This window comes from Hibiscus syriacus, unplaced genomic scaffold (assembly GCF_006381635.1).
Source record: "Hibiscus syriacus cultivar Baekdansim isolate YM2019G1 unplaced genomic scaffold, ASM638163v2 tig00110160_pilon, whole genome shotgun sequence".
NCBI classification, from domain to species: Eukaryota; Viridiplantae; Streptophyta; class Magnoliopsida; order Malvales; family Malvaceae; genus Hibiscus; species Hibiscus syriacus.
In genome coordinates, this window is record NW_024062608.1 from 2,458,824 (window position 1) to 2,468,699 (window position 9,876).

The 9,876-nt window shown below is 36.4% G+C and overlaps 1 pseudogene; it reads left to right on the plus strand.

The window, feature by feature from the left end:
- Positions 1-614: 614 nt before the first annotated feature.
- Positions 615-9,876, plus strand: LOC120216397 (annotated as a pseudogene).

The window sequence follows — 9,876 nt, forward strand, 5'->3', positions numbered from 1 at the left end:
TCTCTCAATCTAATTTACTCTTTTCATAACATTAGACTTCAAACATATGGTTATATTGAGAAATATATATATCTTATTGGATCAACGTTTAATTAATTTCTTATGATTAATTTTGAATTTTTTTCTTCTAGGAAAAGATTGATTAAGTGTAAACTACATATTTAGTTATCCAATGCGGTTTTGCTTTGGTCACTCAACTATTCTTTCTTCAAAATATTTCCTAACGTTATGTTTTAATTCTGTTTTGATTACCCAGTTAAGAAGTTGACGGTGATGCTAATATGTTATCATAAAGGTAATACCACGTAATTGTTGAAAAATAAAAATTATCACATCAGCAATTATGTTTATTTTATAACAACAAGTTACCAAAACAGAATCAAAACGTAATATTATGTATAATTTAAAAAAATAGTTGATCAGAATGGAATTATAGAAATAGTTGAGTGACGACATACATAGTTTACCCATATTAGAAATACTTTTAAGGCTTTACTTATGGCCCATTGTGAGCCCAAACACGCAATATCCAAAAGAGATTAAAAAATTAATACTGATAAAACGAGCGAAAAAAAAAAGGAAGAAAGAAAATTAAAGAGAGGCCCTGTCCTCCTCTTGCGGCGGCCCTGTGAGATCTATCTCGCTTCTGACTACCTATCATTTTCACAGCTGAGTTGCAATCGCCGGCTCAACTTATCGATACCAGTTCAGTTACTTTCTAAACTCTCTATTACAACATTTGATGCCCTTATTTTAAACTTTTCTGTGTTTCTTTTGTGATTTTCTTGTTGTAGATGGTTTATATCATTAAAATTGTTGTTGTCGAATGAGTTGACTAGGAAATAAGGGGAAAATGAAATTATAATTTTGAAACTTTTTTTTTTCTTCAAATTCATTTTTTGATGAATGTTCTTAATAATAATTGAATATTTTTTAAATGTTCTTATGATAAATAATTGTATAATAAAAAAGAAATATCTGCTAAATTTTCCTTTATCTATATTTGGTTCTTTTTTAGGATCTCCTTTGTGCCTGCAAATTCATGCTGGAATATTGTTAATAAGGTTTTGATACAGCATTCTTGTTTCTCTTAAAGTAACTTGCAGGTGGAATTTAGGACATAGGATACATATTAAAGGCCTACACGACGTTCGCAAAATATACTATGGCACACCGATTGTTAAGAGATCATGAGGCTGATGGCTGGGAACGCTAACGCTCTGACTTCCCTATCATTTGTGAGTCATGCCTTGGTGGTAATCCGTATGTCCGAATGGTATTAAATTTTCTCTCTCTCTTTCTCTCCTGCCCCTGTTTAGGGATTTGTAATTGCATTTTTTTGTGGGAACGGTAAACCAAGATTTCATTAACTAAATATGGTTTTTGTTTAGATTTAACCTTTTGTTTTGCTTTTAGTCATATCTATATAATGTTAACAGTAATGTTTGTTTATGTGAGCAGAGTTGTAAATACAGAAAAGCTTTCGATAATTTGCTCGAGCCTCTTTTATTGAAGTGAAAAGTAATAACAATTATCTTTTACGGGGGTTTCCAATTTTGACTAAAAGGGGCAGGTTTTTTTCTTTTTTTACTTTGTTTTCTCTTGACTCTTGCAATTTCTTTACCAATGAGAACAATTAAACTTGTTATGTTGTTTGTTTCTACATATGCATTTTTTTAGCTTCCAGATCTATGACTTCTATAAGCTTAGTTAAAAACTTAAAATGAAAAAAGATTCTTCAAAATGAATTTTCTGCGTAGAGAACAAGAAGATGAATTACACTGGCATTTAGGTTTTGATAGTAATAGTGTAATACTAATCAGACTTCAGACATATTTGAAAATTCCATGACCTGTGTATTTTCATTGGTACATTGGTTGAGATGACTCGAATCAGCTTCTTCATAAGAAGCAAGAAAGGATTATGACATGCTAAGTAGGTTAGAGTATGGTTCTGAACCTATAGTTTCTCCACGGAGTTTGAATACAAATTCTTTTTGTTTCTTTAATAAGATAAATTTCTGTGTTTTACTCTTATGGGGTTCTTTACACACTGACTACAGACCAAAGCAGAATATGATAAAGAGTGCAAGATTTGCACACGGCCATTTACAGTCTTTAGGTGGAGGCCTGGTTGTGATGCAAGGTATAAGAAAACCGAGGTTTGTCAAACTTGCAGTAAGTTGAAAAATGTTTGTCAAGTCTGCCTTTTAGATCTTGAATACGGATTGCCAGTTCAAGTTCGGGATACTGCTCTTAGTATAAACTCCAATGATGCCATTCCTAAGAGTGATGTGAACAAAGAGTATTTTTCTGAAGAGCATGATCGCAGGGTATGTATTTCCATGCTTAATAGCTATCTTTTAGCGTCATTTTATGAAGAGAGTGAAGCTACTAAAAGAGTCATCTTATATGAAAATTTTCGAGCAAGTTCCCGGTAAACTGAATGCGATCCTTTTGGTTGTCATTGCAGTAGCTGAAGCATGTTGCATTAACATACTTGCTGTTAAGATACTTCTGCATTTCTATCATGCATTAATAGAGATTTGCACACTGTGAAAGCTGAAACCCTTTCACTATCTCATGTGCAGGCCAAATACACAAGTACATCATACATTTTTTTAGTTGATATAGTATACTATCTCTCCTCCTTATCCACTTAGTGCCCAGCATTTGATTCATGCTAAGACTTTAGTTTTGTGTATTCACTGCATCACATTTGGGCTTGTAGATTTTTGAGTTGTCACTTGCTGCATAATATCACTGGAATGAAATAAAAATATCTTATGATGTTTAAAATTTGATGTTGCATCTTTACCTTCAGATTTCGTTGATTTTTAGTAGTTGTATTTAGGCATATAATTTTGATAGAAATTGTAAGATATGGTAATTTTCTCTGGAATTATTTTTATAAGTAGTTTAGTACTGCTCCATAATTGGTAATTCTGTCATGTCTCCACTTGTCTTCTCTATATGCATGAATGCTTCAAATTCTATAGATGTGCAACTGAGATGGAGTGCATGGTTTTAAGTGTGCCTTTTTTTATTTGTTTTAGATTACTCTGATGGCCTATTTACTTTGTGGTTTTCTTTTATGCTTAGTTAAGTAAATTTTTGGATTGCAGGCAAGAGGCGGTTTAGACTATGAATCCACATACGGGAAGGTACGACCAAATGACACTATTATGAAACTGCAGAGAACAACACCATACTACAAAAGAAACCGAGCACATATTTGCAGTTTCTATGTGCGGGGTGAATGTACTAGAGGTGCCGAGTGCCCTTATAGGCATGAGATGCCGGAAGCTGGGGAGTTATCCCAGCAAAATATAAAAGACCGCTATTATGGGTAAGCTCTTTTTCTCTTCTTTTTTTTCTTTTTTCTTTTTTAAACAATAAAAATGTCAGAGATAAGTTACCTAAGTTAAGAAGATTGAGTTGGATTTGTAAATATTCTATTTAGTTATTATCCCTAAATCTAAGGGATTGTTTTTATTACTAGAATTAGTCTCTTACCTAGTTTAGAAGTTACCTAAGATAAGGCCTAGGCTTGAATATATAATTGTAAGTTTTCTACACGTTTAATAAGAATGAATTACAGTAAAATTCATGGCATTTGTCATGGTATCAGAGGTACTCGTTTTTGGGTCTTAATCTTCTTCTTGAGCGTTTTTTTCTTAGTTCTTATTATTTCTTAAAAGAGTATGACACTTGATCAACAAAATATAGGCAATACAGGTGATTACAACAGTACAAAAACTTCTCAAGGAGGCATAATGGGTGAGGGAAGTCATTCTAATTCGATAAGTGACTTACAAAACATACAAGCCGCTTATAGATTGAATGGAAAAAACTACCTTAAGTGGTCACAATTGGTTCGGACTTTCCTAAAAGGGAGAGGTAAACTTAGTCATCTTCTTGGAACGGATCTTAAGGAAGAAGATCCCATATTTGAGGCTTGGGATGAACAAGACTCATTGATTATGTCTTGGTTGTGGAATTCAATGGTGCCTGAAACTAGTGACACCTACATGTTTTTTGGAACAGCCCAGGAGATATGGGACGCTGTAAAACAAACCTATTCGAAGGTTTGAGATGCGGCCCAGATTTATGAAATCAAGATCAAGATTTCAGCCACTAAATAAGGAAGCAAATCTATTACAGAGTACTCTACTATATTACATAATCTGTGGCAGGAAATGGACCACTATCAATGCATTCAGATGAAATGCAGTGAGGATGCAGCAATTCTAAAGAGGTTTGTAGAAAAAGATAGGATTTATGAATTTCTTGCTAGACTAAATATAGAACTTGATGCAGTATGGGTCCCGATTCTAGGAAAAGAAGACCTGCCCTCACTGAATGAAACTATTGCTATCATTCGTGCTGAAGAAGGAAGAAGAGGAGTGATGGTGGTTGAAAACAATCAAGTAGAAAGTTTAGCCTTGGTTACTAGGGTTGTTCCTGAGGGACCAAATTGTCTGGAGCAGCAAAATATTAAAGGCATATAAGAAGGAACAAGGACAGTTAACAAGGATTCCTTATGGTGTACTTACGGCAAAAAACCTTGCCACACCAAAGAGAAGTGTTTGAGGTTACATGGAAAGCCTCAGGCTACAAATAAGAACTTCACAGAGAAAGGAGGCTTAGCAAGTGGACAAAACAGAGCTTATGCAACTAAACATGTGTCTAACGAGTCTGATGAACAATCTGTTGAATTCAACCGGAAAGAAGTAGAAAAATTTAAGAACCTACTGGAATACTTAGAAAAACCATCCTCTATAGGTACATGCAATCTAGTTTTCTCAGGTATACCTTCTTCCTATTCTCAGAATTCTAATGCCTTGGAATCATCTACCCACATACCTACCCAAAACTTCTGGGTAATTGACTCAGGAGCCACTGATCACATGACTAATTCATCACTAAAATTCCTTACGTACATACCCTGCTCTAGCAACAAGAAAATCACAGTTACAGATGGTACTATGGTAACGGTTACTGGCCAATGAGATATTACCATCAGTAAAATCCTATTGCTTAAAAATGTCCTACATGTGCCAAAACTATTTACTAGCCTTATCTCTATTCCAAAGCTTATCAAAGACACTAACTGTAGTGTTTTATTTCATCCTACACAATGTATTTTTCAGGAGAAAGAAACGAAGAGGATGATTGGGCGTGCTAGGGAAATAAATGGCTTATACTACCTTGAAGACCTTAGTGGACCAGATAGAGTTTTGAATACTCAACCATTGTCTTTTTTATCCGAATCTACAACCAATAAAGACTAAATCTGGCTATATCACTTTCGCCTTGGTCATCCACCTTTTAGACTCTTAAAAAATATGTTTCCCTCCTTGTGTAATTCCTTAGATATTGAAGAATTTCATTGTGAAGTTTTGTGAATTTGCAAAGCATAAACGTTCCTCTTTTCCAACAACTAATAAACGGACCAACAATCCTTTTACCTTTATTCACAGTGATGTTTAGGGGCCTTCCACTATTCCTAACATAACTGGGCTAGAAGGTTTGTGTCTTTTATAGACGATTATACTCGGGTTACTTGGATTTATCTACTAAAACAGAAGTATGATATTTCTTTTTTTAAAACCTTTTACACCATGATCAAGACCCAGTTTGGGGGTGAAATAAAACGAATCAGATCAGACAATGCCTAGGACTACTTTAATCAAGTCCTGTCTCCTTATTTCTTAGAAAGATGTTTTATACATGAGTCTTCTTGTGTAAATACTCCCTAAAAGAATAGGGTAGCAGAAAGGAAGAATGAACATCTTCATGCCATAACTAGAGCCCTTTTATTTCAAAACAATGTCCCTAAAAGGTACTGGGGAAAGCTGTGTTAACTGCCACTTACATGATAAACAGACTACCCACTAAAGTCCTCGAATCTGAAAGTCCCATTCAAACCCTTACAAAGTTCTTTCCAAATTTCAGTCAATCTTTTAACTTAAAACCAAGGGTATTTGTGTTTGTTACTTTTGTTGACATTCATTCTCAAGGCCGAGGGAAACTTGATCCAAGGGCATTGAAATGTATTTTTATTGGGTATTCCTCCGCTCAAAAGGGCTACAAGTACTACCACCCTCCTACAAGAAAATAATACACTTATGTTGATGTCACTTTTGTGGAAAAAGAGAGATATTTTATAGTTCCTTATCTTCATGGGGAGATATCATTTAGGGAATATAAGGATGCATATTTGTTTTTACTTCAGCCCCTTGTTGATCTTCCTACACCTATACATTCTACAGAAACACAACCTGCTTCTACTCCATCCTCTCCCCAGTCATAACCTAGTACTCCTCAAACTTCTACTCTTCAACCAAACATTAATACACCATGGCCCAATATTCAAGTTACTACTTGTCTCCTAAGGGTCTATTCGAGGAAGGAGGTACCTATGCAGATTCAATCATCCCCTTTTCCTGCTCCTATACAATTTGAGGTACACTCTGAAACTCCTTATGAACAAAATGATGCTGAAAATACTATATCTGCTTCTAATTTGGAATTTACCATTGCTATTAGAAAAGGAAAAAGAACCTGCACCATCAATCATCCTACCTATATGTTTTTGACCTACAAAAACCTATCCTCCAATCACAGAACCTTCCTTACTAGCCCAAATGACATTGCAATTCCTAAAGCAATATCTGAGGAATTAGAAAATGAGAACTGAAAAAAGGCTATGAAAGAGGAAATGGAGGCGCTGGAGAAGAATAAGACATGGGATTTAGTGAAGCTGTCAGAAGGGAAAAAACAGTGGGATGCAGATGGGTATTTACTGTCAAGTATAAATCAGATGGTTCTCTAGAAATATACAAAGCAAGATTGGTGGAAAAGGGGCACTCTCAAACCTATGCAATCGACTATCTTGAAACTTTTGCCCTTGTTGCAAAGATGAACACAGTGAGGGTCCTACTGTCCTTAGCAGCTATTCAGGGATGGAATTTGCAGCATTTTGACATCAAGAATGCATTCTTGCATTGGGACCTTGAAGAAGAAGTTTACATGGATATTTCACCCAGATTTGGTTCGAATACTGGACAAGCAGTGTGTAAATTGAGAAAAGATCTTTATGGACTAAAACAGTCCCCAAGTGCTTGGTTTGAGAGATTTACTAAAGTAATGCTAAAACAAGGCTTCAAACAGAGCAAGGTGATCATACTCTGTTTGTGAAATACTCTCCTTAAGTGGGAGTAATTGCACTGTTGGTGTATGTAGATGATATAATTGTTACATGAAATGATTTTGAAGGAATTGTTAATTTAAAGAAGTGTCTTATAAAAGAGTTTGAAGTGAAGTAAAATTCTTCCTTGGTATTGAGGTGGCTCACTCATAGCAAGGGATTTTTATATCTCAACAGAAGTATACTTTGGACTTGTTGAAGGAAATTGAAAAACTAGGATGTAAACCAACAGAAACTCCTATAAAAGTCAATCACAAGCTTGGAGACTCAAAGGAGGATGATATGGCAGTTGACAAAAGTTTTTTTCAGAGACTCGTAGGAAAGCTTATCTATTTGTCACACACCAGACCAAACATAGCATATGATGTTGGGGTTGTGAGCCAATTCATGCACAATCCCAAGGAATCACTCCTAAGGGTTGTAGTCCAAATTTTGCGGTGCTTGAAGGGTACACCAGACAAAGGAATTCTATTTAGAAGAGGGGGGAACTTGACTTTGGAAGCATACACAGATGCAGATTATACAGGATCCATAATTGATAGAAGGTCAACCTCAGGCTATTGCACTTTCTTTGGAGGAAACTTAGTTACTTGGAGAAGCAAAAAACAGAATGTGGTAGCTAGATCAAGTGCAGAAGTTGAATTTCGAGCTATGGCTTTGCGAATTTGTGAGTTATTATGGCTTAAGATTATTTTAGAAGACTTGAAGGTAAAGTGGAATGGACCAATGAAACTCTACTGTGATAACAAGTTAGCAATCAACATTGCTCATAATCCAGTTCAACATGACAGAACAAAACATGTGGAAGTGGATAGACATTTCATAAAAGAGAAAATTAACAGTGGCCTGATTTGTACTCCCTATGTGACCACTGGAGATCAAGTTGTAGACATACTTACCAAGGGTCTACCTGATAAGTATTTTCAGAAGTTAACAGGCAAGCTGAGGATGGAAGATATCCATGCTCCCAGCTTGAGGGAGAGTGTCAGAGATTAGTTACCTAAGTTAAGAAGATTGAGTTGGATTTGTAAATATTCTATTTAGTTAGTATCCCTAAATCTAAAGGATTCTTTTTATTACTAGAGCTAGTCTCTTACCTAGTTTAGAAGTTACCTAAGATAAGACCTAGGCTTGTATATATAATTGTAAGTTTCGTACACGTTCAATAAGAGTGAATTACACTAAAATTCATGGCTTTTGTCAAATAAACTAAATGAACTTTGCTCTCATCTTATGAGCATTGTCTACTTTGTTCTCATCTTATGAGCATTATCTGGAAGATGGTTTAGGCGTTAGCCCTTATCTTATTTTGTCACAGTGTTGGGATGGTCTTGTCATGAACATAATTTTATTTAGTCTTTTTAACAGCATGTCCTTTTCCTCACTGGTTCTACCCTTTTGTGTGAATTTGTTGTGTCAATTATCAAATGTGTTTGGCCGGGAAAAGCTGTGTCACAGGTCATGAAGGCATGAACTATTCTGCCTTTGTGTTTTTTGGTTTAATTTTTATTTCCTTATCATTTAGATATTAATGATAATGCTGCAATTCATTGACACGACTTAATATGATAACACAAGCAGATGGTACTCTTTTCCTCCTTTCGCTTTTTGTTGATATACCTTGGTATTTCAGCAATTATGAAGGGTTTTAACGAGACCTCCAATTCTTATAAAAAAAATGATGCTCGCTAATATTGTGAATGACTTCATATCTATTGATGCCCAGGGTGAATGATCCTGTGGCTCTGAAGCTACTTAACAAGGCTGGTGAAATGCCTTCTTTGGAAGCTCCTGAGGATGAAAGCATTAAGACACTCTACGTGGGTGGACTGGATGAAAGGATTACTGAACAAGATTTGAGGGATAACTTTTATGCCCATGGTGAAATTGAATCGATAAAGATGGTCCTTGACAAGGCATGTGCCTTCGTTACGTACACAACCAGAGAAGGTGCTGAGAAGGCTGCAGAAGAGCTTTCTAGCAAGCTAGTCATAAAGGGTCTTAAGGCTAAAGCTAATGTGGGGTAAGCCCCAGGCACCAAGACCTGATTCAGAGACCTCGGATGGAACCAGGCAACAAGCAGCAGTGGCTCATAGTGGAATGTTGCCCCGAGCAATAATATCTCAGCAGCAGAATCAATTCCAGCCAGCTGGGCCTGACATGCAGGACCAACCCCCACCTATGCAGTATTTTAACATCCCACCACCACCTCAGCTGGACAGAGCATATTATCCATCAATGGATCCTCAAAGGATGGGAGCCCTGGTTTCGTCCCATGATGGGGAGAACAAACCTGGACCAGAAAAACAAGGCCAACATTATCCCTATCAAGCTATGCCACCACTGCCACCTGTGCAATATCCTCGTCAGCATTATCCACCATATGGATACATGCAACCAATGCCACCTTATCAGCAGTATCCTCCATATCATTCAGCAATGCCTCCGCCTCGTGGTTCACCGCAACATTATCAACATTCTGGACCGCCAAGGCCTCCACTGCGATTGCCCCTTCAACAAGCGCACCACCAGCATCTACATCATCATCAGTTTCTGCCCCAGCAGCGCCAGGGCCATCAGCTGAATCTGGTCCATCTCATTAGTGTGAAGGTTTCTGTTGGTTTTGCTAATGTAAGAACATAACATGTTAACTGTCAGCATTAT